Source organism: Phyllostomus discolor, chromosome 1, assembly GCF_004126475.2.
Source record: "Phyllostomus discolor isolate MPI-MPIP mPhyDis1 chromosome 1, mPhyDis1.pri.v3, whole genome shotgun sequence".
Taxonomy (NCBI): domain Eukaryota; kingdom Metazoa; phylum Chordata; class Mammalia; order Chiroptera; family Phyllostomidae; genus Phyllostomus; species Phyllostomus discolor.
In genome coordinates, this window is record NC_040903.2 from 13,521,024 (window position 1) to 13,547,397 (window position 26,374).

Consider the following 26,374-nt stretch of genomic DNA (forward strand, 5'->3'; position numbering starts at 1 on the left):
CACAGGGTTTAGAAATAAACTGGCAGAGATACTAAAATGATGAAGTTAAACTTAATTTCTCTCATGTTAAAAACCACTGACAAAGGGTTTCCTCGCAAACGTGACAGCCGAGACACATTGGCATGTGGAATATTAACTGCACCAAATCAAATAATCTCCCCTAAACCATCAAGCACCATTTGGAATATTGTCCTTGTCAGAATGAATGACTTCCATTTGTTGAGCACCTTCCGACATGCCAAGGGCCACTTAGGAGCCTCTGAGATGTCATTTGATCCTAATGTCACACAGGTGCTAAATGATCGAGTCAGCATTTGCCTGGAGTCCATCCCATTCTGGGCCCAAACTCTGTGTCCTAGGAGTCAGAGCAGAATGCGCAGAAGTTAACAGAGAAGGTCCTGCAAGCAGATGCCTGCCTTCCCAAGCCGGGTCCTCATCCTGCTGGTTTTACGGCCTTGGGAAAACTAACCCAAACACAACCGCATGCAGGCCACTTACAGAAGGGCTACTCAGAGTGTGGTCCATCACCCATGCCAGTCTGCATCCTGTATGTCACCAGGCCATGGTCAGGTAAATACTGAAACTGACCATAGGATAGAGTAATTTTTACGTACATTAACTCAAATTATAGTAAGACAATAGGGCTTGTACTCTCTATCCCATCTTAAACTTATTTTTCTTTTTTTTAAAGATTTCATGTATTTGTTTTTAGAGAGAGAAAGAGGAAGGGAAAAAGAGAGGAAGAGAAACATCAAGATGTGGTTGCCTCTCTAGCGCCCTCCACTGGGGACCCGGCCTGCAACCCAGGCATGTGACCTGACCGGGAATCAAACTGGCAATGCTTTGCTTTGCTGCAGGCTGGCACTCACTCCGCTGAGCCATACCAGCCATGGCATTTCTTCATATAATTCTTTGCTCCACTGTCCCTCCACTTTCTACAAAGGTACCCAAAAATTTCAGCAGCATCAAGAAGATAAATTCTAAGACATAGGATGCTGGTCACTTTATGGACCAAAACGTGACTCTTTCCAAGCCCTGGCTGATGATCTACAGGGAGAAACCCTGAGGAAGTTCTGAGGGTTTTGCTGGATTAGATCAATGGGCTTCTAGGACACCCATTAGCAGAAATGGTAGAAAACAATTTGATCCCTCAACTTTTTCTGGCATACCCTGGCCAATGTTATATTTTCTAGTTATAAAGTCCTTTGCCTTAATCTTTCTGTGTCCTTCCCTTTAGAGATAGTATTTAATGTAATTTATCAGAAAGGTGGGGAAAAAAAGCCCTGGCTGGCGTAGCTCAGTGGATTGAGTGTGGGCTGCAAACCAAAGTGTCACAAGTTCGATTCCCAGTCAGGGCACATGCCTGGGTTGCAGGCCATGACCCCCAGCAACCGCACATTGATGTTTCTCTCTCTCTCCTCTCTCTCTCTCTTTCTCCCTTCCATCCCTCTCTAAAAAATAAATAAATAAAATCTTTAAAAAAAAAGAAAGGTGGAGCAAAGATAAATCCGGATAGGAAATCCCAGTTCTCCACTTACTGGTTCTGTGATTAGAGGTGCATTACCTACCATCCCAGAGCCGTGATTTCCCCATCTGAATGAACAAAGTGCTAATGCCTACCTTGGAGGAAGGGTCAAAGGGGATCCAATAATAACCACCCCCCAGACTCAATTCTCCTTCCCCATTCTCATTTGTAAAGCAGGTGACGCAGTTGTTACTAGGGGTAGACAGAGAAAGGGAAATAAAATCTGAGAATCATTCCAATAGGGTTGCTTCACTCTTAATGTTTATTTACAACCAAGACTCCAAAATTTTTGTTAGACCGCAGGAAAATGACAATATGAAGACAGCACTTCCATATCATTCCCTGAAACAAAAAGCCTCTGAGTAAGGCCATCCAGCTAAAGATCCAAGAGAAACATCCAATATGTATTAAACAATCGCTGGGGAAGCACAGCTGCCCAGGACTCTTTGCATATGGGAGGCATGTTGGTCTGCAAGGGGTTTACAAGAAGAAACCAACACCAGAGAGAGAGGCTCCCCCTTCGCTGCTGAATGAAGTGAAAGGGAGGGACCGTCCTTAAAATAAACACTAATAATCTACTGACCAGGACAACCTAAGGGATTTGACCAACTTAAGGGATTTTAAGAAAACTGAATGAACTGCTGCTACACAATAGCATTTAACACAGCATTTGGTTGGTTGTAAATGATTTAGAAGTGGGTCAAAACTTTTGGTTTAATGAGAGTGGCAGGTAACAAAAGATGAAGTCACCTATGAAAAGGCATCCATGGCATCAGAAAACTCACTCCCCATCCCCAAGCCCTAAGACAAAAATACAGTCTCTGCCAGAAAGTGCAGTTTACATTGGGAACACGTTTACAATGGCTGACACCACCAGTCTGAGAAAGGATTACGTTCAGTGTAAATAAGTTAGATTTCAGAAGTTGAGTTCCTCTACCCAAGCTGCTCCTTATTAATTGATACAACCCTAAGACATCTACTAAAAAAATACCTTGTGAGCCACATACCATCTTTATGGAGATCATTAATGTTTCCCCCATAACAGTGCAGTTACTGGTCCCATTATTTTTCTTGATCACCTTCATGCTCCTGACCTGTGACACCAGCTTATCCACAGTTCTGGCTTGTGTTAAAATTACCCTCAGATCCCATTAGTCCCCCTTTCTCCAAATGACAGTCACTCTATGCACCCCACAAAACCACAAAGCTGTCTTCCTTCCCTCTCTCCTCTCCCTTTCCAGTGTGAGATGCACAAAGTAGACTAGAATAAAAGGCTTAAGGGAGAAGAAGTCTTAAAAACTGCCTAAAAATTGGCCTTTGAAGCCTTGCTCCATTCATTAATTCATTTGCTCTCTCACTCATTCATTCAACAAACAGCTTTTGAATGCCTACTCAGCTCCAGGCATGAAGCAAGACGTTCAGGGTACAGAAAACATATTTGCCAATGATGCCTCAGACAAGGGTTTGATCTCCAAAATATATAAAGAACTTACACAACTACACTCTAAGAAGACAAGGAACCCAATTAAAAAATGGGCAAAGGACTTGAACAGACAATTCTCCAAGGAGGACATACAGAAAATCCAAAGACACATGAAATGATGTTCAATATCGCTAGCTATCAGAGAGATGCAAATTAAAACCACAATGAGATACCACTTCACACCAGTCAGAATGGCTATCATAAACAAAGCAACAAACAACATGTGTTAGAGAGGTTGTGGAGAAAAGGGATCCCTAGTGCACTGTTGGTGGGACTGCAGACTGCTACAACCACTATGGAAAGCAGTATGGAACTTCCTCAGAAAACTAAAAATGGATCTGCCTTTTGACCCAGCAATTCCACTGCTGGGACTATATCCTAAGAGCCCTAAAACTCCAATCCAAAAGAACCTATGCACCCCAATGTTCATAGCAGCACAATTTACAACAGCTAAGTACTGGAAGCACCTAGATGCCCATCGGTAAATGAATGGATCAAAAACTACGGTACATTTACACAATGGAGTTCTATGCAGCAGAAGGAAAGAAGGAGCTCCTCCCCTTTGCAACAGCATGGATGGAGCTGGAGAGCATTATGCTAAGCAAAACAAGCCAGGCAGTGAGGGACAAAGACCATATGATCTCACCTTTAACAGGAACCTAAACAACAAAACAAAGAAACAAGCAAAATATAACCAAAGACACTGAAATAGAGAACAGACTGACAGTGACCAGAGGGGAGAGAAGAGGGAATTTCAGGGGAGAATGGGAAGGGTTTAGAGGAACAAATTTAAAGGACACATGAACAAAAACTAGGGGAAGGGTGGAAATGGGAGGGAAGTGGGGAGGGTTGGGTGGGTGGGCTGGATTGGGAGTAAAAGGGAGAAAACTGTACTTGAACAATGATTAAAATAAAAAAATAAAATAAATTAAAAAAAAAGACGTTCAGGGTACAGAGAAGAATAAGGCCTATCTCTGCAGGAACGCACACAGATGAACAGATGACTAAGAAGGATGGCTGGGCTCAGTGGGAGGAGATAGGAGGGCACCTCGCTCACCCAAAAAGAGTCAAAAGAAGAAGCTTCTCTAAGCAAGGTCTAGAAGGATTAGTAGGACTTGCCTGGGAGATGAAAAGGTGGAAGGCACAGGGAAACTCCAATTACAGAGCAGAGACTCACTTGGTTTTGCTCTTTGGTCTATCCCCAGCAACAGCCCAGAGCCTGCCATGCAACAATTATTCCATGCACAGTAAGTGAATGAATCATTGGCACAAAGAAATTCCTACAAGAACCTAATCACTCATAGGCCATCAGTCCCTTAGCAAGAGAGAGGGTGACCCATTTCCATTCCTTTTACAGGCCTCTTGCACAGAAAGCGCCTCATGCTGGCCTCTCTAAAGGGTCTCTAATTCCACTTCTGTCATATGTCACCTCATCTTTGCTTCCAATTGCCTGTCATGAAGAGACAGAAAGAAGGGAAAGAAAATGCTCCTAAATGATAAAATCTGCATGTGACCTCTTCCAATGACCATAATGCCTACTAAAATAACAGTGCATGGGGGCATCCATACATTTAGCAAGGATTTCTCAACCTTGGTACTACTGATACTTTGTTTTCAACAAAGGTCTGTCCTGTACATTGTTAGTTGCTTAGCAAGATCTCTGACCTCTGACCACTGGATGCCAGGAGAAACCCCCAGGTGTGGCAATTAAAATGTCTCCAGACACAGACGACCATCCCCAGGTGGGGCAGTTGAAATCACTCTCAACTGAGAACCACTAAAGATGATAGAGCCCTTGGTAATCCATGCCTGTGGGGTCTCCAACAGACAGATGTGCAACCTCAGAAGATGATCACAGATCCCCAGCATTGAACATGACCTTGGAGCTTGTCCAGCCCAACTCAGATTTTGCCTGCATAGAAAATGAAGCCCAGAGAGGGGAAGTGGCTGCCTGAAGTCCAAGCCACCCATGGTGGCTGAGTCAGCCCCAGGCCTCTTGCCACTCGGACCAGAATATTTCCATCACACAATATTTCCATAGGATATTCTTTTCTGAGTCATTTTAAAAAAGAGTAAAACTTAACATCGACTTAGAATAATAAAGTTACAATAATAATAAATAACAATAACATCTAATACTCACTTAGTAATTACAATACATCAGACACTTTTATAAGAACCCTTTTTGCATTTTTCTCATAACTTTTGACATAACAGTCACAGAAGTCCTGCAAGGTACATATTCCTGGCTCCATTTTTATAAACGAGGGGCAGAAGCTAAAGGCTAAAATACATTAAAGGCAAAACAAAAAAAAATGAAAAATGAAAAACCCCTGCCTCTTGTCCCAGAGCAAGGCAAAAGCAGAGATAACACATGGGGGAACCCAGTTTAGAATACCCTCCACCGTCCCTCTGCCACGCGGCCACAGCTGGCCCTGTTACGAACCCGTGACTGCGGGCCACTCTCCTTCCACTCTTCCGGACTTGCACTGGCTAGAGCTCATGTGAGTTGGGCCTGCTCCACCCTCTGCCCTTCCTGATCACACTTGCATCTGACGTGTGCATTTTCAGGCCACATTTGGTGATGACCTTCAGCAGCTGATGCAGTCCATGTAAGGTAACAAGTATTTGCTGAGCTTCTCCTATGGGCCAAGTTCAAGTCTCGGCATGTCTAGAGAAGCTCACAGTAGTTTATTTCTTTTGCAGCACTTGTCCAGTTGGTCATTGTTTGCTGATTTTGCCCAGAGCTCCCATTGGACGGGAAGCTCTGAGAGGGCGTGGATCACGTGTGCCTGGCCATTCTTATAGCCTCCTCTGTGCCTAGCACAGAGCACATGCTAAATGTTGCTCATGAAACCAAACTGAATTGATGGAACCCATGCTCTGGGAGAGGCACACTTTCTTCTTTAATATTCTTATTTGAGAATATTAAAACCTTCATTTTAATAGTAAAAACCTAGGAGCAGAGATTTTTAAGGGATTTGTTCAAAGTCATCAAGCTGGTATGTAGAGGTGGCTCACCAACCGCCCAGGAGTAATACAAAAGATGGTCCAGTTTATTTCTTTTGCAGCACTTGTCCAGAGTAAATAGATATACGACTCCAAAGCCACTGAAGGGAGCAGTGGTTTAAAACGCAGGCTCAGGAGCCAGACTTCCAGGGTACGCACCCCGGTCTATTACTTACTGTCTGTGTGATCCAGGACCAGGCACTCCTTTTCGCCTTAGTTTCCTCATCTGTATAATGGACATATTTAGAATAGCTACCTTAAAGAGTTATTGTGAGCAGCATAAGAGTCAATATACATAAAGTGGTTTAAACATTGCCTAGCACATAATAGCTGATACTTACACAGTGCTCACTGTGTTCATAATAAAGGAGCGAGAAGGAATAAACCAATGTACACACACACATACATACACTACAATTAGAAAACACTACAGGGGTAAATCAAGCGTGGTACAGAGAAGTATCACAGGAGGAAATGATTTTCATTGGCCCCACAGGAAATAATACCCCACATTTAGGTCTTGGCCATTCTATTTAAAGTGGGAAGAATATACCCTCATCTCTAACATAAGCTACCGTTTTTACTAGCATTGAATTCAATTCAGCTTTATATGCTGTTTAAAAAGAAAAGAAAAGAAACACTGTTCCAAAATGCCTTTGAGTAGATGATAGAGAGAAAAGGCACACACACAGACACATGGACGCCATGACTCCAGGCCACGCTGCCGCCCTGTGAAACTGGCGAGGCGGAGTTCTGAGGCCGGGCTTCAGACGGCTGCAGCAGACGGGCCGTGCGGGGCCCGCTGATGAGACGCTTGACTCGGCCTCATATTCATTTGTGCTACATCTAAGCTGCTTTCAAGTCAAGTTTCCCTCAAAAATACTATTCATATCAAAATGGCCAAGTTCAGGCTCTCGTGTCTCAGGATGCTGAGTAATCCATTTTGCCTTCATCTTCCTAAACCGGGGGGTGAGCAGTCTTGGCTAAGTCAGCAGTGCCATAGCCCCATAAATAAATAATTATGTAGGTATCTGTTGGACATGCCAAAAGCTGTATTTCTAAACAACTAAGGAAGCCTCATTATTTTTCCCAGGGCGTACCTCCGAAGTCAGTCCTAAGGCCCTTTTCTTTCGAGGTATTTAAGATGAAAAGAAAATAACACTCCAATGTCTATATTCCATTTTTGTTATTCTAAACTCAGAAGTTGGAAAGGAGTGGTCTTCAATGAACAAATTGCAAGGTAAAACAAAAGAAATGGGAGGGGGTAACTTACAGAATAAATGAAACTTAAAAGACATATCCACCAACGACAACACACGGACCTTATTCAGATCTTTATTCAAACAGTTAAAATAAATGACATTTATAAAATAATTAGAAGTCTTAACACTTACTTTATATTTGATAATAAAATTGTTGTTAATTTTTTTGATGTGTAATGGTATTGTAATGGCCTTTCTTTAAATATAATGAAATAGTTACAGGAGAAATAACGTCTTGGATAGTCTTCAAAGTAATGTGAGAGGAGGAAGTAGACAGTGGATGGTACTGAAGAATCAAGAAACGAGATCAGCCCGTGAATTGTTAATTGTCAAAACTGATAACAGGTATATAATTAGTAGAGAGTACATAGTGGTTTTATGATACTGTTATACTATTTTCAGGCTTTTTATATATTTATTAACAAATATGAAACAGATTAACTTTTAAAGGAGCAAAAAATATATTTTTAGAAAGAAAGTGATTGAGGATAAAGATAGAATGGCGTTTCCTCCCTCTGATCAAAAAATGGCACATATAATCATCAACTGCTGTCTCAGCAGCATGGTGCAACACATCTGGGTGATAACGCAGAACCGTTTCAAAGACAGTGACGTGGTAAACTCTGAACAGCTGTACAGCACATGGCACAGCCTGCCTTCTGGCACTGTAGCTTGTAGCCATGACTACTTCTTCCCCCTCCTCCTCCTCCAGTAGGTTGTAATCACCACGAGGTCAACCATCACTAAGTCTGGGTTTTGCTGTCACTCTGCCTCTCGAGGAACCATACCTAATATGTGGGACATGGCAAATGCGTGAAAAATACTTGTTGAAACCACTGAAGCAATGTGTGTGCTTCTGTGGGGCCAATAAATTGAATCTAATAATTTTTTCATCATTTTCATATAGAACAGTGTAATTTTTAAAAACTTCTGAAAAATGAGTGAGTTTGGCAGGCACATCATCACATGGCTTATGGGTATTTCCTAAAGTATTGTAATGGTAGGCAAGAGTTATATATTTATGTTTAATATTTACTAAGATGAAAGCAATTGCATTTACATAGATGCTATGGTTTAGGAAGGCTACAATGACTATGACTTACATTTGAAATAAATTTATTAAGTATTCATACTATTGGTAAGGTACTATGGCAAAATTTCTTGAAGGTCCTACTCAAAGGCTGAAAGAACTGTAGGCTTAAATGACAGAATCCCAGAGACCAGTTACCTATTTGCTTCTCATAAATGCCACTATTGTGTAGCAAAAAGTTTTAGTATGTGGACCCTGGAGTGAGACTGCCGGTGTTCAAATATTGGCTTTAACACTGGCTAGCTGTGTGACCCTTTGCAAGTTACTTACCCTCTCTGTGCTTCAGTTTCCTCATATATAAAATGGGGGCAACAATAGTGCCTATCTCCAGTGGTTATCATGACGATTACACTTAAACCATTTAGGAGAAAAAAATATATTGTATTATATATCCACAAGAATAGCTAAAATGAAAAAGATTGACAATACCAACTTATAGCACAAATGTGGACTGCTAGAATTCTCATATATTGCTAGTAAGAGTGCAAACTGGCTCAACAACTTTGGAAAACTATGTGACAGTATTTGTTAAACACATGCCTACTCTAAGGCCCTGAAACTCCACTCCTGGGTTTATACCTAGGAGAACAGAGCATATATTTCCACTTAAGTCATGTATGAAAATGCTTCTATTTTTTTTTAGTGATATTAGCCCCACACTGGAAACAATGCCAACTGTCTATCAACAGGAAGACCAAATACCTTGTGGTAAATCGATAACATAAAATACTACACAACAAAAAGAATAAAGAATTACTAATGCGGTTAACAGCATGGGTAAATCTAACAGACATTTTGAAGAGCATCACAAGATAGACAAAAGACTAAATAATGTATGGCTCCATTTGCATGGAGTACAAGAACAGACATAACTAATTGATAACAATAGAAGTAATCGCTGGGAGAGGTAACCTCTTGGGTAGGGTATTGACTTGAAAAGGGCACAAGGGAAACTTCTTGAGTGTTAGAATTATTGTACACACATATAAAAGATCCACTGAGCTGTACACTTATTAAGGTCAAAGCACTTATACACTTTATTGTATTTTTAGGCATAGGATCAGAAGTAAACTATAATATAAAGGACTTAGAACAATATCAGGTACATAGTAAGTACTCTGGAAGTGTGTTATTATTTACTCTTATCTTCTAGTTATCTATTCATTTCAAAGAGTCTATAGCATTTCTGAGAGCCTAAACTATGGTATGATGATATAAAAGTTATTACACCGAATACAGTCCCCATCCTAATATGTGGAAAAGTTATTTGAGGAGACCTGTTAACCAGTTCCGGTCACTATTCTGGCAGCATTATAATGCTTTAGCAATTAAGCATAAAGGTTCTGAGGTCAGAGAAAACTGCCTTTGATTCTTGCCTCTGCCACTTACCAGCCTTGGCCATGTAACTTAACATCTAGTATCTCGGTTTATTCTTAATATACAGGTAATAATAGAAGCTGCTTCATAAGATTGCTGTAAGATGCTTATAAAAAGTTAGCCATATCATGGGTAAATCAACAAACAAGTGCTAGTGAGGATGTGGAGAAAGGGAACCCCTTTTGCACTGTTGGTGGGAATGCAGACTGTTGCAGCCACTGCAGAAAACAGTATAGAGATACCTCAAAAAATTAAAAATAGATCTGCCTTTCAACCCAACTATCCCACTTCTGGGAATATATCTAAAGGAACCCAAAGCACTAATTCGAAAGGACATAAACACCCCTGTGTTCATTGCAGCGTTATTTACAATAGCCAGGATATGGAAGCCGCCCAAGTAGGGCTCATCAGTAGATGAGTGGATAAAACAAATACGGGGCATTTACACAGTGGAATACTACCTAGCCATAAAAAAGGAAGAAAATTTTACCCTTTGTGACAGTATGAATGGATTTGGAGAACATTATGCCACGTGGAATCAGCCAGTCAGAGGAAGACAAATACCATATGATTGCACTCACACGTGGAATCTAATGAACAAAATGAACCAACAAGGAAAATGGGGACAGACTCATAGATGGAGAGCAGGCTGACAGCTAAGGCAGGGGGTCAGGGGATGGGGGGATTGAGCAAAAAGGAAAAAGGATTCATAGACACAGACGGCAATGTGGTGATTGCTAGGGGGAGGCAGGTATGAGGGGCCTAAATGGTCACGGACAAAAGTACAATAAATATTAAATCAAAAAAGTTAGCTACTATTACTATTTTTACATTGATTTAATATTTGATTTTCAGATAAAATAATCAGGGCTAAAACTCTATTTTAGAAGCATTCATTATTAGTGAGTTTAGCTATGTTCCCAGGTTCAGCTTCACTGTGATCATCTCAGATGTTTATGCAGACATCACCTAAGAAAAGCTAAATGACCTTTGCAGATCACATGGGACTATGAACTCCAATTTATGTATAGGCATGCTGGTGGAAACCTGTCAATATGGCCAGCAATGATGATTTTATTTCTAAGTCTCTACTCCCAGCAGGGAATGCAGGGAATCCCTAGATGTAGTTTGCACTCATCTTTTGCTTACTGACAGATTCTCCAGTGACCTCAAAAAAAATCAGTGTATGTTTCTGCACATGTGAGTGTGCGTTGCACTCGTATGTGTGCCTTCTTCAACCTTGCCAAACCACCAAAGCCTCCCTCCTCTTTGTAGCTATATCATGCTGTGTGTGTATGTACTTCTGTCGCTGCATATATTGCAAAATAACACCTTTACCCATTTGCCTGGCTGTTATTCCCACAGATCACAAGCTCCTAAAAAGCAGAAGCCACAGCTTGCTCATTCCCTGCCCACCAGAACTTAGCGTGGTGCCCAGTACAAAGTAGATTCTCAACAATATTGGGTTGACCTAAATGTCCAGAACGACCAAGGCTGCTGTTAGCATGGATGGCAGCTTTGTAGAAATCAAAGTTACCCCTTTCTTCCAGCACAAGCAGTCCCACACCAGGACACACAGCTTAGCAAGCTGAGAATGGACTGGATTTTAGCCCTCCTCTTGCTCTCTCCAACCAAGTCCCCTTGTGCAGCCAACAACCTGGGCGAACATAAGGGGATGACCAAAAGAACATAATGACCTTGGAGAGCAAAACAATACAGAGTGCCTGTGGGTTGAGTAGGGGATGACTTACAAAGGGCACAAGGGAACCTTCTGGAGTATTGGAAATACTGTATACATATACGCAAATACACACAAACACAAGTAAAAATACACACCTACACACACACAGATATTATACACACATCACTCTCAGGATTATCTGCAGTCTTTCCTGTAAATCTAACCTCAATATCTTTGTTACTTCTAAATGAGATCACTGAAACTCAAGGGTGCCCAACTAACTAATGGGAAGGCTGGCCTGGGTGCAACAGAGGCGGCCCGGACTTCCCTTTATAGGAGAATCAGTAGCACGCACACTCCATAACCTGGGTACCTACCAAGCCAATGCGATTAACTCAAGGTCAGACTAAGAGTCTGTAAATGATATCTATAATTCAAGGAACACGTACCAGAGCAATCGCCTCTCCTGATCCTGACCTTCCAAGGCTATTTGGATCCAGCTGGCCATTCTAATGCTCTCTCCAGTGAGGCCAGAGAAAGTGGATTCCCAGTCTAGAGCCAGACACCATCCTAACTGCTCACCCCAAGGGTGACCGTCCTTCTGGAGTCTCCAAACTAGAAGAATCTTTCTATACATGCTGCTGGCTTGAGTTGTTCCTTTTGGCTCTTTTTGTCTTGTTCTCCCTCTAGTTGTGGTTATGAAAGCAAATGGCTACATTTGGCAATGGATCCATCTCCAGTTTAATTTCTATTTAAACCTTGTAAGTGCCCCCCAGACACCGCACTGAGATGGGCATTCCAGGATCCAAATAGAGCCAGTGATGTACGGCAGAAGCTGGCAAATCCTTCCTCTTAACTCCTCCGGCTGGGGAATTCCCCACAGAACACTGGCAGCCTTACCTCACGCTGCCACTGCGATTTAATAGCGAAGAGCCACAGTGAGGTCTTGTCTTACACAACTTAATTACACTCGTGAAACAGACAACTGTGCATTTACTGGTCCACCATTACATATTATCATAAGCAATTTAAACTCAGCTTCGCTTGTCCAAATATACGGACAAAATATGTCCTGTCATCCCAAAGCTTTAATGTTCCTTCTATAACTGTGAATCATCAGCAGATCCTCAGAAATTCATTCTGCTTTCCAATTGGAAGCATATCTTAAAGGAGGAAAAGTCCGAATGTGCAACGCTTCTGATAGTAAACTTGTCCACCTGCAATCCAACATAAATTAAGGAGCCATACTTTAGTGATTCAATTATACCACCGAGTAATTGAAAATATGCAATTACAAGGAGTCGAGGTTCTTATGAGAAATATAATGTCTGCATTCCAGATTCCCTAGTATTTGATTTATAATTGGAATATTGAAATAATCTTCTACATTTGAGAGAATTGCTCCCTTCTGGATAGTTCTAGAATCTGAATACTTAGGGCTACAGAGACCCTTGGAGATTATCTTGCTTAAGCCCTTGTTTTATGTACAAGGAAATGGAGGCTCAAAGATTAATCAGCTTATAAAATGCAAAGCGAGGCCTCAAAAAGAGGCCTTCTGACTCCAATTCAGAAAATTTACCATCATGGTCAAATTCACGGTCTCTGGAATTGAACAGAATTCAACTTTAAGGATATCCAAGCCACTTAATCTTCCTACGCCTTTGTTTCTTTTTCTCAAAGATGGTAACTTCTAGAGCATCTAGAGACTGTTATCTAGTTAAATAAAGATGCTTTTGTTTCTCTGTTAAATTAAGATGACAACTCCTAAGCAACTGGCAATAAATAGAGAGCAACTCCTAGAGTTGCTGACAGAGTGTGTTTTCTGAAAGACTTTGCATAGTGTTAGGGGCACAGAAGTGTACCCAGTAAAAAGTTAGCTGCCGCCGCCACCACCACCACCACCACCACCACCACCACCATCATGCCCAGTGTTAGTCACTGTACCATTCCGTACTCCTTGATCTAAATCCCATTGATACTCTCAATATCTAACCAACAATCTGGCCATGATATAGTGTGGTTACTATTCTACAATAGCCAGAATATCTTTCCATCTTACCCCAAAGACAGTGTCTATTGCAGCATACTTCATTCGAAAATCTGGACCCCTGTTCATTTAAAGGACAACATGCTAGCCAACCACGAAACATCCAATGCTTGATTCATTTCCTGGGCTGTATGCTGAGTAGGTATGATTGAATCCGGTACACCACTTCATCGTAGTCTTCCTACTCTAGCTATCTCAACTCAAACGCATGCACAGACCTGCCATGTTAGCTCTCTAACCAACAGCTGTAGACACTGCGTCTCAATATGCAAATATTTTTAAATCACAAATGATTATTCCCATCATTGACCTCCATTCTGTCTCTTGACAAAAGAAGCCATAGGTCCTTTGAAACCCCAAATAAGCACATGTGATCAACTGCTAATTTAGCAATAAACAGAAAATTGACTTCAAATCATCTCTCTGTCACTCTAATTGATTAACAGTCACATGAAAATTGATAACATGATTTTCAGCAACAGAGCGTGTGGCACAAGCTCGTCGGTTCTATTGGCTTTGGATATTGACTTCCTTCCAAATAAAGCTTTTTAAAAGTACATTAGTGAGTCCACTAATAATCTTAAAAAGCGGTCTAATTACAATAATGAACTCCATACAATGAGTTAATGCAATACTGGAGCTTACAGATCCGCGTCTCTCACTGAAATAAAAACAAAGTTTAAATTCTCTTAAATATATAGCACAATCACAGTTTTGTTACCAGGACTGAATAAACACCTATTGTCCTCTTTGCTTCTCTAGCAGTCTAGCAATATATGCTCACATGATATCTATCTGACCTAAACTTTTCCCCAAATCCATGATTCTCGTCTTTATATAAAATTAATCTGAAGCTACTGACCCGCTAGTGTTCACGTGGCTCAATTAGGTACCATTCTTAATAAGTAGAAGGTTAAAAAAAACCTAATGAGGGAGGTCCTGAATATTTCTCAATTGAGAAAGTTACTATAGCAGAATTTAGCTCCAATTCACATTGGCAGTTGGGCAGTAGACACTGGAATTATAATGGGGTATGCTAGCTAAGTTTTGCTGTGCTGAACATTCTGTTTGCTCCTCCAGAGCCATGTTTCATCCTTCGCTACTACCTGTACCCACAAAAACTAACCTTTAAAGACTGTGTCCACAGGCTTCCTTGTCTTCCACTTCTGGCTGGATTGAGATATTGGGAGCCACTAACACCAGATCCAAGGCCAGGAGGAAAACGAGGTGAGTATTTTTCCTCCAGCTCCCTCCCAGCCAGACACAGGTTGAAAGGGGCTGCATTCCTCCCTCCAAGGCTGCACTGCATCTACCAGCTAGCACTCCAGTTCTCTGGCTTCCAGAACAAGCTCCCTCCCCCGGCATCTCCAGGTCTAGGGATGGTCCTGCCCCTGCACTGCGGCTAGCCTTACCGATTCATCACTTGTTGATTTCACTTAACCCTTTTCATGCCCTTGAAAAGTCTCCTCATTAAACTCTTATCCCATTCAAGAGTACCATCAGTTATGTGCCAGAATCCTGGCTGATATGTTTACCTTCCAATAACCCAGTGGTCCTCTCTCCACTGGGGGTTACAAACACCTTTGAAAACCTAAACTTAAAAAAAGTTGTAGAGACCACTCTCTGCCAAAATGCACATTCATATGCATGTGAACTGTCTGATACATTTCAAAGAGCTGAGAGACATGTTAAAACACATGCATGGATCCCAAAGCACAAACCCCTACTGAGGCAAGCTGATTTAAAAAACAGTTTTTGTTTTCACGAGTGAACTCTATGGCTACCATGTTGCTCTTTAAAGAGTCTTACTTTGGTAATCAGATTGTAGTGTATAAAGTCATAAGAAAGCACCCCATACCTAAAAAAAAAAACACCCTCCGAATAAAGAACGAATATAAAGATATTTACATGCTACATCTTTATTCTATTCTATGCTACATCTTTAATTTTACTTCTGTCCTTGATTTTCATATCATGTGTTTATCACATACACCCTTTGAATGTTTCTCCATTAACCAATGTTTTACCTAGTTGTAAAGTTTTTTACTCAGCATTTCAAGTGCCATCTGGACTATTGATAAGTAAATGTCTTTAAAAATCTCTCAAAGAGACTTCTTAAAGTTTTGCCATCTAGCAGACCCACACCGCATTCCAAAGCCTGATCCCCAAGGAGGCTGCTATGTATTCAGCTGTTTCTATATTAACACGAGTGGCTTCATATTATTAAAAATGTATACACCAAGTTTCCCCAAAAGAAACATGTACGGATTGTGATGAAAAATAAATTCCACTTCAAATAGTCACCATCTCTGCCTATCTGCCTTCCCCATGGTCCAGCAAGAGCATTTTCTCTAAAAAAAAAAAAATGAAAGCTGAAGTCCCACACTCCAGTGCGCTTGGATCTCCTAAGGTCTCTATCAGCAGCTATTAAAATTTAAAGGGCACTGCATAATACTCGACTTTATAAAACACATGCTACTTGTATTCCTCAAACTACTGGCAGCTTAAGTTATTCTGTGTGGTTCAGAGGAAACAAAACAACCGGTGCAATAGTCAGCAGGCCATATGAATGTCAACCGAAGACCATATCGTGGTGGGGGGAGCGGGACCTTAGTTGATGTTTTCTTTCTAACGTCAATCATTTTAATGACCCTGCACTTAAACGCCATCTTTTTAAATAACTCATTTAAATACCATGATATATCATATATAAACTCATAGGTGTCCTGTGAGCATATAAATTAATTTTTTAGCCCTCAAACTAAGATTAGCATAAAAGATACCCCTTAGGGGTTATAATTTTAAAGAATACATGGACACATAAACTCCATAGTTTACCTAGTTTATTAGTAGTAGAGTGCCTCTATCATCCTACATTATTTTATTAACAAGGATCTCCGTGACGATTTTGGCAACTATCTTTAACACTAATCATGAGCAATACTGAGAGAGTGTTTGACTCTAAAGTGTTCTTTTTGTTGCTCAGGGTTCCCTAATCTGCTGTGAAGCTACTGTCTTGTAGCTGCCTGGAGCCAGCAAACTGTGATGACTCCCCTACACCCCTTCCTCACACTGATCCTCTCCCACTGAATCAAGTGATGACTTCCGCTGAATCTTAAAATAATGAATATGTGCCTGCATTCAGAAGTCCGAAGGAGAGCTCTCTTCTTGTCTCTAACTCACCTAAGGACTCCACCCCGAGTCCATTCAACATGGTTGCCAAATTAATGTTCCCCAAAGCACAGCCCTGATGGTACCCCCATTCCAAGCCATCTTGTTCAAAGCCCTGCAAAGGCTCTTCCTGTCCTACTGAAAACAGTTTTTGAATGCTATAGCCTAGAATGCAGAGCCCTCAATAATCTGGTACCGGCTTTTCTCTGACTTCTACTTTTCCGCTCTGTGCTCCTATGGGTTCCAAATGAATTACATCACATTCCTTGGAAGTACCTTGTGCCTTTTCTCATCTCTACTCTCCACCAATACAGAACACCTTTTCTAACACAGTTCCAACGTTACTCACCCACGACACATTACACCATCTTTTCTACACCTTCCTACCCACCTCTCTCCAGCCCAACCCCAGGGATTTATCAGGTAGTACTTTACCTACTTGTAAACTACTAGAACCATTTTGCCTATGTGTAAAATAGAGCTGGTAATGATAAGTAGTAATGAGGGGTATTAAATATGTAAGACACTTAAAGTACTGATATGATTTCTGTGGCGGCTGTTGTGGTTATTGCTTTTATCTTAAACCAGTTATTATGTGGTAAGAAACTTGAAAACGAGGTGTGATTTTATTTATTTTGTGCCTCCTACTGCTCCTACCGCCATATAAATAACTTAGGAAGGAGTAGAGACATATGAAAGAAACTTCACGTCCTCAATTCTGGGACAAAGAAAGCCAAGTGTTTCCGAATCTGAGTATGTCATCTATGGAGATCAATTTGGCCTGGAAATGCCATATGTGTACATGGGCTTTCCTTTAACAAAGGGTGTTAAATTGGGTCACCGCACTGTCACTGACTGAATCCTCAGACACGTCAACCATAACGACTAGGCTAAGCTCTTTTGAGCAAGATGGCAGTGAGTATAACAAGGACCCCTGCCGCTTTCACCAAAGGAACCGAGTCTGTCTTTGAATAGGGCCTATCTCCTCCTTTTCAGCTCTCCCGGGCACTCCCTTACAGAGAAAGCAAATGAGATGCCACATTGTCATCTCGGTCTGCAGCTTCTCACAAAGCCTTTCTCTTTTAAAAGACCTTGAGGGTCAGATTCTAATCGGAGTTGTATGGTGATGAGTCTCTTAAAAGAACCACTCTGATACCTGCAAGAACAGCAGAAAGGACTAGGAAATACAACCTCATTAGTCAAAATCGTGGCCACTGCACAGGAAACTCAAGTTGAAGCAGAGCAGCCATTTTGTATTTGTTTTACTAAGCAATACACACCCCAGAACTATCCACCTAGCATGAACAGTTTTTTGTTCTGTCAAAAGATTGTTTCTTTACCAAATGCTCAGAGTGGAGAATTTGGGCTGAGGCATATTCAGCTGCTCTGAGACATTTTAGGCATCGAGCACATTCAGCTTGCAGAACCTCTGAGCCGAGAGAGCGCTGGGTGCATCTCAGAGTGACATGCGGTGACACAGAGTTCCACCAGAGCACAGGGCACCCAGTTAATTGGCAAGACTGGTCACTAGAAAGCACACTTCCCTCTCCAGCAGTTAGGAGGCCACTTGGGCAACATTCAAAGAAACATTTTCAGTGGACAAAAGTTGCAAAACTCCTTGCGTACAGCTCACACGGCAACTAAGAAAAACTCCTTATTTGCACTTATCTTTTGCACTTCCCAGGAGGTGCTGTTGGAGGGATAAAGGTAAGCCTTTCCACACAGGCAAGTATTTTAAGCCCTACTGAGCACAGAAGTTCTCAGGGGGAACTACCCACAGACTTCAGGGTCACTGCTTCCTAATTTCCCTGGGTGGTACCCGATGAGTCAGCAAAAACCTACTTCCTCTTTCTTGCACAGAAGGGATCATCCCAGTTCCAGGAATGAGGATTGAAGCAGGGGACCTCAGCACCACTCACTAGCTATGCAAACTGGGGCAAGTTCCTGGGCTCACTAAGCCTTAGTTTCTTCTTCACGGTGGTCATTATGTTATATGAAAATGGGAATACATATACACGTAGTTTTATCATTTGGTAGTATAAAGTATTCTTTTAAAAAAAAAAGATTTTATTTATTTATTTTTACAGAGGGAAGGGAGGGAGAAAGAGAGAGAGAGAGAAGCGTCAATGTGCGGTTGCTGGGGGTCATGGCCTGCAACCCAGGCATGTACCCTGACTGGGAATTGAACCGCAACACTTTGGTTCACAGCCCATGCTCAATCCACTGAGCTACGCCAGCCAGGGCATGTATTCTTAAGTTAATGATTAGTTTAGATACTGAGTAAAGATATACCAGCCCTCTCTCTCAAAACGCCTTGTTCTGGTCGGTGCCACTGGATTTCACACTATGTATTAATTTCCTAGGGCTGCCATAACAAAGTGCCACCAACTAGATAGCTTAAAACAAGAGAAATTTATCCTCTCCAAGTTACAGAAGCTAGGAGCCCAGAATCAAGGTGTCAGTAGGGCCATGCGCTCTCTTAAGACTTAATTTCTCTAGGAGAGCAATTATTCTGTGATGGTTAATTTTATGAAACACCGGGGCCACGAGGTACCCTGATGTTTGGTTAAACATTATTTCTGAGTGTGTCTGTGAGGGTGTTCCTGTATGCTATTAACATTCCAATCAGTAGACTGAGTAAAGTAGATTGCCCTTCCAAATGTGAATGGGCGTCATCTAGTCCATTGAGGGCCTGGATAGAACAAAAGGACAGAGGAAAAGCAAATTTGTTCTCTCTGTCTGCTTGAGTGGAGACATCAGTCTTCTTCTGCCCTTGAACTAGAACTGAAACCATTGGGTCTCCTGGTCCTCAGGCCTTTGTACTCATATTGAACCTACACCACAAGCTTTCCTGGGTCATCAGCTTGAAGATGGCAAACTCTGAACCTTCTCAGCCTCCCTACTCAAAAGAGCTGGCTTCTTATAATAAATCTCATGTGTGTGCACACATGTACATGTATACACACATGCATACGTGTATACATACACATATATGTACGTGTGCATATAGTTAACTTAGATATTTATTATTTATAGATGTATTTTATATTTATATATGTAACATGTAAAGATGTGTCCTATTGTTTCTGTTTCTCTAGAAAATTCTAACACACTGTTCTTGCCTCTCTTAGCTTCTGATGTGTGTCGGCAATCCCTGGCATTCCTTGGCTTGTAAATGCATTGCTCTAAATGCATCGCTCTAATTTCTGCCTCTGTCTTCACATTGTCTTCTTCCTTGTGCATCTGTATCCAAATTTTATTCTTCTTATAAGGACACCAGTAATTGGATAAGGGCCCACCCTGATACAGTATGATCTCATCTTAACTTGATTAAATACACAAAGTCTCTACTTCCGTATAAGGTCATACTCATGGATTCTGGCAGTTAAGACTCTATTACATCTTTTGGGAAAACACAATTCAATCTATAACAAGTGCATTAGGCATCTTCTGAATGCATAGTCTAAAACTAGCACAACTAGCAACATATGAATTATATCACATAGCCTGGTCAAACAGAAGACCCGTATTCGTTAGCATCAATTACCAAATATTTTAATTATTTGGTTTTTGACTGATTCGCAGGGCAATAGTTGTCATGGTTTAATTGGTGGTGTCAAGCACTATTCTTGGCATATATTAAGATTTCAATTAGTGTCAAATGAACATACACCATGAATGGATAAACATATAAACTATAGAGAATAGTAAATGCAGACTAAGAGCACATCCTGGATATTCCAAAATAATCCCAATTACACATATGTTGGCCTCATAACTTCCCCGGCGCAGGTCAGAAAAGATGTCCCGATATTGATTCAGAAAAGAGGCTCGCTAAAATATAAGAGTAAGAATAAAAGACAATGTTCTGTTCCTCAAAATTTTCCTTTCCCCTCAGAAATTTCTCCTCTGCGTGAATAACAGCCAAAAGTTCTTGATCCTTCATGATCAACTCTTTTCCTCCACACTCCCCATTCACTAATGTATAACCTTGTCCGTTTAAATTTTTCCACATCTCTCAAATCAACCTTGGCTTCCCCAACTCCACACCTCATGGTGTGTCAGATTGGCTTTGTTAATCCTTCTTCTACCAGACTCCTTGCTCTAAAATGCAAATGTGATCATTCACTGGCTTAAATTACCTCAGTCACTGTCTACTGCCCTTGGGATAAAATCCAAAATCCTTAGCATGCCATATGTGGCGGGCACTGTTGGCTGTGTGTTCATCAAAACTCATTTCTTCTTCTCCTGGGCACACAGTTCAAGTTCACTGCCCAGCCTCCCTTGCAGTTAGGTATGACCATTTGAGTGAGTTTCCAGACAATAGAACGTGAAAGGAAATGACAAGCGCTATTTTCAACTTGATCCATAAAAATCGCTCATGCTATCCCCCAGCCTGCCACTAGAGGCAGATGGTCCACTGCAGAGCTCTGGGGCCTAGGTAATGGTAGAGCCAAAGGTAGAAGAAATATGCATTTCTGGATTAATATTGAAAACTACTTGCTACATGAGTGAGATATTAATTTATATTGTATTAAGTTGTGGAGTTTGATGGTTGTTTATTACAGCATTGAGCTTAGTCTGACCAGTACATAATTTGAGGCTCTTAATTTTCTGAGCCCTACCTACTTCTCCCATCTCATCATTCATTCATTACCCCTTTCCATCCCGTACCACCATTCTGCCTCAGTGAATTACCATGATTTCCCAAACTCATTATGTCCCTCTTGACTTTCGGTCCATTAGAGTGATGCTTTGATGCTTTTCACTGCCCCATCTCTTAGCCTGATTTATTTTCCTTCATTGCACTTATCACTACTTGAAATATTATGTACATATTTGTTTACTCTCTCTCTCCCACTAGAAATTAAGCCCCTTGAAGAGGACCTTTAATCACTGCAATCTTATATGCCCAGCACCTTGATTAACCTGTTTTAAAGTGGACCCTTGAATACGTTTCTTGAACAAATGGATAAATAACAACTAACAATTTCAAGTGTTCGCAATGTGCCCTGCACTGTGTTAACAGATACATATTTTAATCCTCACAAGAACCCTTTCAGAAGGTACTATTCTGTATCCTCATTTTACACATAATAAAACCTAAGGCTTAGGAAGATTAAGCTCTTTGTTAGATTGCACAACTAGTAAGTAACTGAGTCAAGATTTGAACCCAGGCAGAGGATAAAGATCCCTTGCCCTTAACCACTAGATTAAAAAAACATTAAATGCTTTGTAATAAGTCCTTCTCAGCCACCAGGAAAAGTACCCAGGTTCTGGCAATCAGCAAGCCTATCCCAGGCCACTTGAAAGGCTCAGCCACCATCCAGAGATTCTATTCATGAACACACACAGAGAAGCTATACACTCTCTCATGCTTAATGTCACTCTTAATCTTACAGAGCAGAAAGTTAATAATATCATTCCTTGAAGGTAACATAAACACTTAAAATGTTTTCTTTCCAACTCCTCAGACTTTACACTTCACTTCCTTCCTTTTCTGGTTCACTGTCATTGAACTTAGTGGCAAATGGGCAAATATATATCTCCAGACCATACTAAGCACGTCTTTTGATGTGCTCAAGTTCCAAAATGAATGTCACTCACGTTACAACCTCTCAGGTGCTTAGAAGTATTAACAATTTCCCTTTTCCTTTGCTATTTTTTTTCTGCAGGCTATCTCTTCTGTAATACTTCAATCTCTCTTCGTATAGGAAGTCATGCCCTCTAATCCATTTATCATTCTCGTCATCCTTGCTGGCAGTATTTTCTTTTCATCTCTTTTTAAAAGCAAAATGGGGCTCTAACAAACACACTCATACAGATGCACACTCCCCAGTCTCAGGCATCTCAGGACCAGTCTTTCCATCAGAATCCCTTCCTGACAGCAGTGAAATCATTATTGGCCTCTCTCTTCTGCTCAGATCTCTAGTCAACTCTCCAGTCAACTCTCCTTCTCTCCCTAGATTTATTTTCTCTCATTTTTGCCCAGTTATCTTCAATGGCCACAATGGTTCTTTGACCTGTTACGATATTTTTAAAACTCAAGAGTTACAAAGAGTGATGAATGTAATAAGCAATGCAACTATAAATGGCCTCCTGCAGCCCCTTGTGAAAACCAGGGTTTGGACAGGGTTCAAGCCAATCTTTCCAATATTGACAATGTGCGCCTCATCCCAAATGGTGCCTATGAGAACATTGTCTACATCCAACCTGAGCCTAGGTAATTTATGAAAAAGAGAACATTTTGTATTGCTATTCAATGCTTGTTACATGGACACATTGATTTTCACAAGTCTCTTACCTTAACTTTTCCACCCCCAAGAAAATTCTGGTATTGGTATGTTCCCCTTTCCTGAATTCTTGGGGAGAATATATATATGTATATAATATATAGAGAATATTATATATATATACTCTATATATATAATTTCTTGGATTCTTGGAGAGAGAGAGAGAAAGAAAGAACCTGAGAATGTCCAAAGATGAGATGTATTCTGAAAAAGCTTAAAAAAAAAGGTAAAGCATGGGGTAGAGGGATAAGTCAGTAGCTTCCTACAGTGGATTTGGGGGGAATTCTGTGATAGAATGGAAAAGAGATAAGTATTGAAGATAATGGTTGTTGTCTAAAAGACAAGAGAGGAACAGAGGAAAGCCATGGGTACTACACATGTTGGAGAGAAAATAATGGAAACTCAAGTCAAATGTTAATGACCATTCTCCTTTGACTTTGATCCTTGCCAAGACTGTTCCATAAGAGGTTTGGCTTTATAAAAGGTATATGTAAGTTCGTTTCCACTTTCTCAAATCCAAAAGGATCTACTTTCTGAGACACTGGCTCCCAGCTGTAGCTCCTGCCCACCCACACATTTCCGTCTAGCATTAGCCAGTACACCTAGGAGACTCATTCTCCTGCTGGGAAGGGGACAAGGTGGAAGCACTTCAACAAAACCAAACCAGTAGCTGGAGAATTACCCACAAACTTGATTTTCTGAATTCTATGAAGAATATGCCTCATCAGGGACTGACTGTGTGGAGAATTACATATTTCTGTGGTTTCTAATATTTATTCTATAATTTTTCTGAAGATTTTTTTCATGAACTACCCCCTTCTTAGCTCTTTGAGAACCCTTGGAATAGATAGTATGATTTTGCTGATTTGTCGGGTAATTTAGTGCTTAGAGTATTCTTTTATTTAGCCTCTTTTCTAGCTTTCTGACTCTCCCACCAAAGATCTCTTCAACTTGAGCTCCTCAAAGCTTGTCCTCCCCGTAATTTAGTTACAGGGGTAGGCCAAGTAATTGCTAATTAATTCCCTCACATCGCAGTTTTCTAGTGGTCTGGCTTCCCTCTTCACACGCAGTGGGCTGTCTGGCCCCTTGTTCTCCTTCAATTGCTAATCCTATTGCTTAGAAGAAATATTTTGCCCTGGCTGGAGTAACTAAGTGGATGGAGTGTGGGCTTCAAACCAAAGTGTTGCAGGTTTGATTCCCAGTCAGGGTACATGCCTGGGTTGCAGGCCATGACCCCCAGCAACCGTACATTGATGTTTCTCTCTCTCTCTCTATCTCCCTCCCTTCCCTCTCTAAAGATCAATAAATAAAACCTTAAAAAAAAAAGAAATATTTTGGTTGTGGTTGGTACTGCGGAAACTATCTGGGCAAAATGGGAATTATACAAGGCAAGTCTGATTCTTAAATACTCATTGACAACTAACTTACTTCAAAAGCAATTTTATCAGCCTCGCTACCAAATCCAACAAACATTTTACTTAGAACCTAGTCTATTCACAAAACTCTATCATTCATTCAAATACTGTATTCAATACCAGATAGTATACTAAGAATGGGGAATAGGATGAAAGATATGGTTCCTACCCTCTTGGAAAGCACTGAGAAGGAAATACCTTTGGATTGAGAAAAATGGAACATATGTTTAAAAAGACCATTTTCTATAAATCATGATATCAGTAATAATGGCTGCTATTTATTGTGTATTTACTCTATGTAGGATGTCTTTATGCTAAGGGTTCTATGGCCATTCTCTCTTTTGATACTCACCACAGCCATATGGGTTAAGTGCTATTGTCACCCCCATTTTTTACAGATAAGAATATGGAGGGTTAAGAAAATTAAGGTATTAACCCAAATCATACAGCCCACCAGGGGCCGAGCTAGAATTCATACATACAGTGTCTGCATTCTCCATTTCTAAGAATGAGTGTGTCTGGCTGGTAGTAGGCTTACAGTAGATGCCTGGTTGATTGTCAGTAAGAAGAAGGGCTGGGAAGACAACAGCATGGCTGAAGTTGCAAGTTTGAGTCAGGGAGCAATGGAAGCAGGACATGGGCATGTGGGCCAAGGGAGTAGCCTTGAACTTCTCTGGGGTAAGAGTGAGCATTAAAACCTGCAGAGTAGGGGAAAGGTAGGGAGGCTTTTGAGCAGGGCAGAAGCTTGATGAATGTGTCAACTTGGACAACCATTCTCAGTAGTGATGCGCACAATGAACTGAAAACTGGAGACCTTGAGACTTGATTAGAGGAAAGTAATAATACTCTGGGGTGGGGGTGATAATAATTAATTAAATGAAGAGCATGGGCATCACATAAAAAACAATGGGCAAGACTTGGATATTGGAGTTTATTAAAGGGTGTAAACAATGATTCTGAGGCTCTAAAACTAATGACTCTTATAGCTATTATTGAAAATAACATGAGAAAAAAGTGTCAGTTTGAGATTGACAGGATAGTTGGTACATAGTAGGTATTCAGATGTTCTTACAATGAATAAAACAAAGGATGAATGAATGAATGAATGAATGGGGTCTTTCAGAAAAGCTGAGTTTAGGGGGATGGAAGAGCCTTCCAAGTAGAATCAGATTCCATATCATTTTCCCTAAAAATAATCTATATTTTCTGAGCTCTTGAATTTTTTAACTTGCCTCTGTTATAGCCAAACATACTAATTGCTCCTCCCTTTCTCCATATTCTCTTTAAAACTCTCTGAGCTATTTTAGATAATGTAGTAAATAAACATTCAATTTATAAAAGTAATTCCAAAGAAACCTTTCTGTCATGCAGTCAGATTTTATTTTTTCAGTCCAGCAGAATTTCTCATTCTCTAAATTCTCTGGTAACGAGAAGGTCCAACCAATGCCACTACCCAGTTAATACAACATTTTCTAACTCTTCTTCAGATTATAAAACAAACAGAGGACCCTAAGGGTTACCCAAATAATCTAAGGAGTTAGTTTTGTGTCATGCACTGAACATAAAGCATATGTAAAACAGGCAAAATAGAAGAGGAAATGGAATATTTGTGAAAAGGCATATACCTAAAAGACTAGGCCCCAGCTTTGACGACCACCACCACACTGCCTAAATAAAAGATAAAAGATAAGGGGCAAAAGGAAAATAAAAAGCAAACTCTGACTGGTGTGACTCAGTGGACTGAGTGCCGGCCTGTGAACCAAAGGGTCACCAGTTCAATTCCCAGTCAGGGCACATGCCTGGGTTGCAGGCCGAGTCCCCAATAGGGGGTGCTTGAGAGGCAACCACACATTGATGTTTCTCTCCCTTTCTTTCTCCCTCCCTTCCCCTCTCTAAAAATAAATAAATAAAATCTTAAAAAAAAGAGTAAGACAGGGTTTATCAATCCTAAATCTCTTAGACCATTAAACATGGAATTTTAGATGGATCCGTCCTTCCAAACACTATATTTATAGTGAATA

The 26,374-nt window shown here is 40.8% G+C and overlaps 1 protein-coding gene and 1 long non-coding RNA gene across 3 annotated transcripts in view; one reads left to right on the plus strand and one right to left on the minus strand.

Annotated features, from left to right (window-relative positions):
* The window catches only part of PPARGC1A (PPARG coactivator 1 alpha), a 632,304-nt gene that overhangs the window by 231,552 nt on the left and 374,378 nt on the right, over nt 1–26,374 (minus strand). The gene's annotated exons all lie outside the window — the stretch shown is intronic.
* On the plus strand, nt 787–5,359 carry LOC118499156. The gene is made up of 3 exons (XR_004901671.1): nt 787–1,267; nt 1,492–2,948; nt 3,949–5,359. It is a non-coding gene; the product is annotated as an uncharacterized LOC118499156 (long non-coding RNA).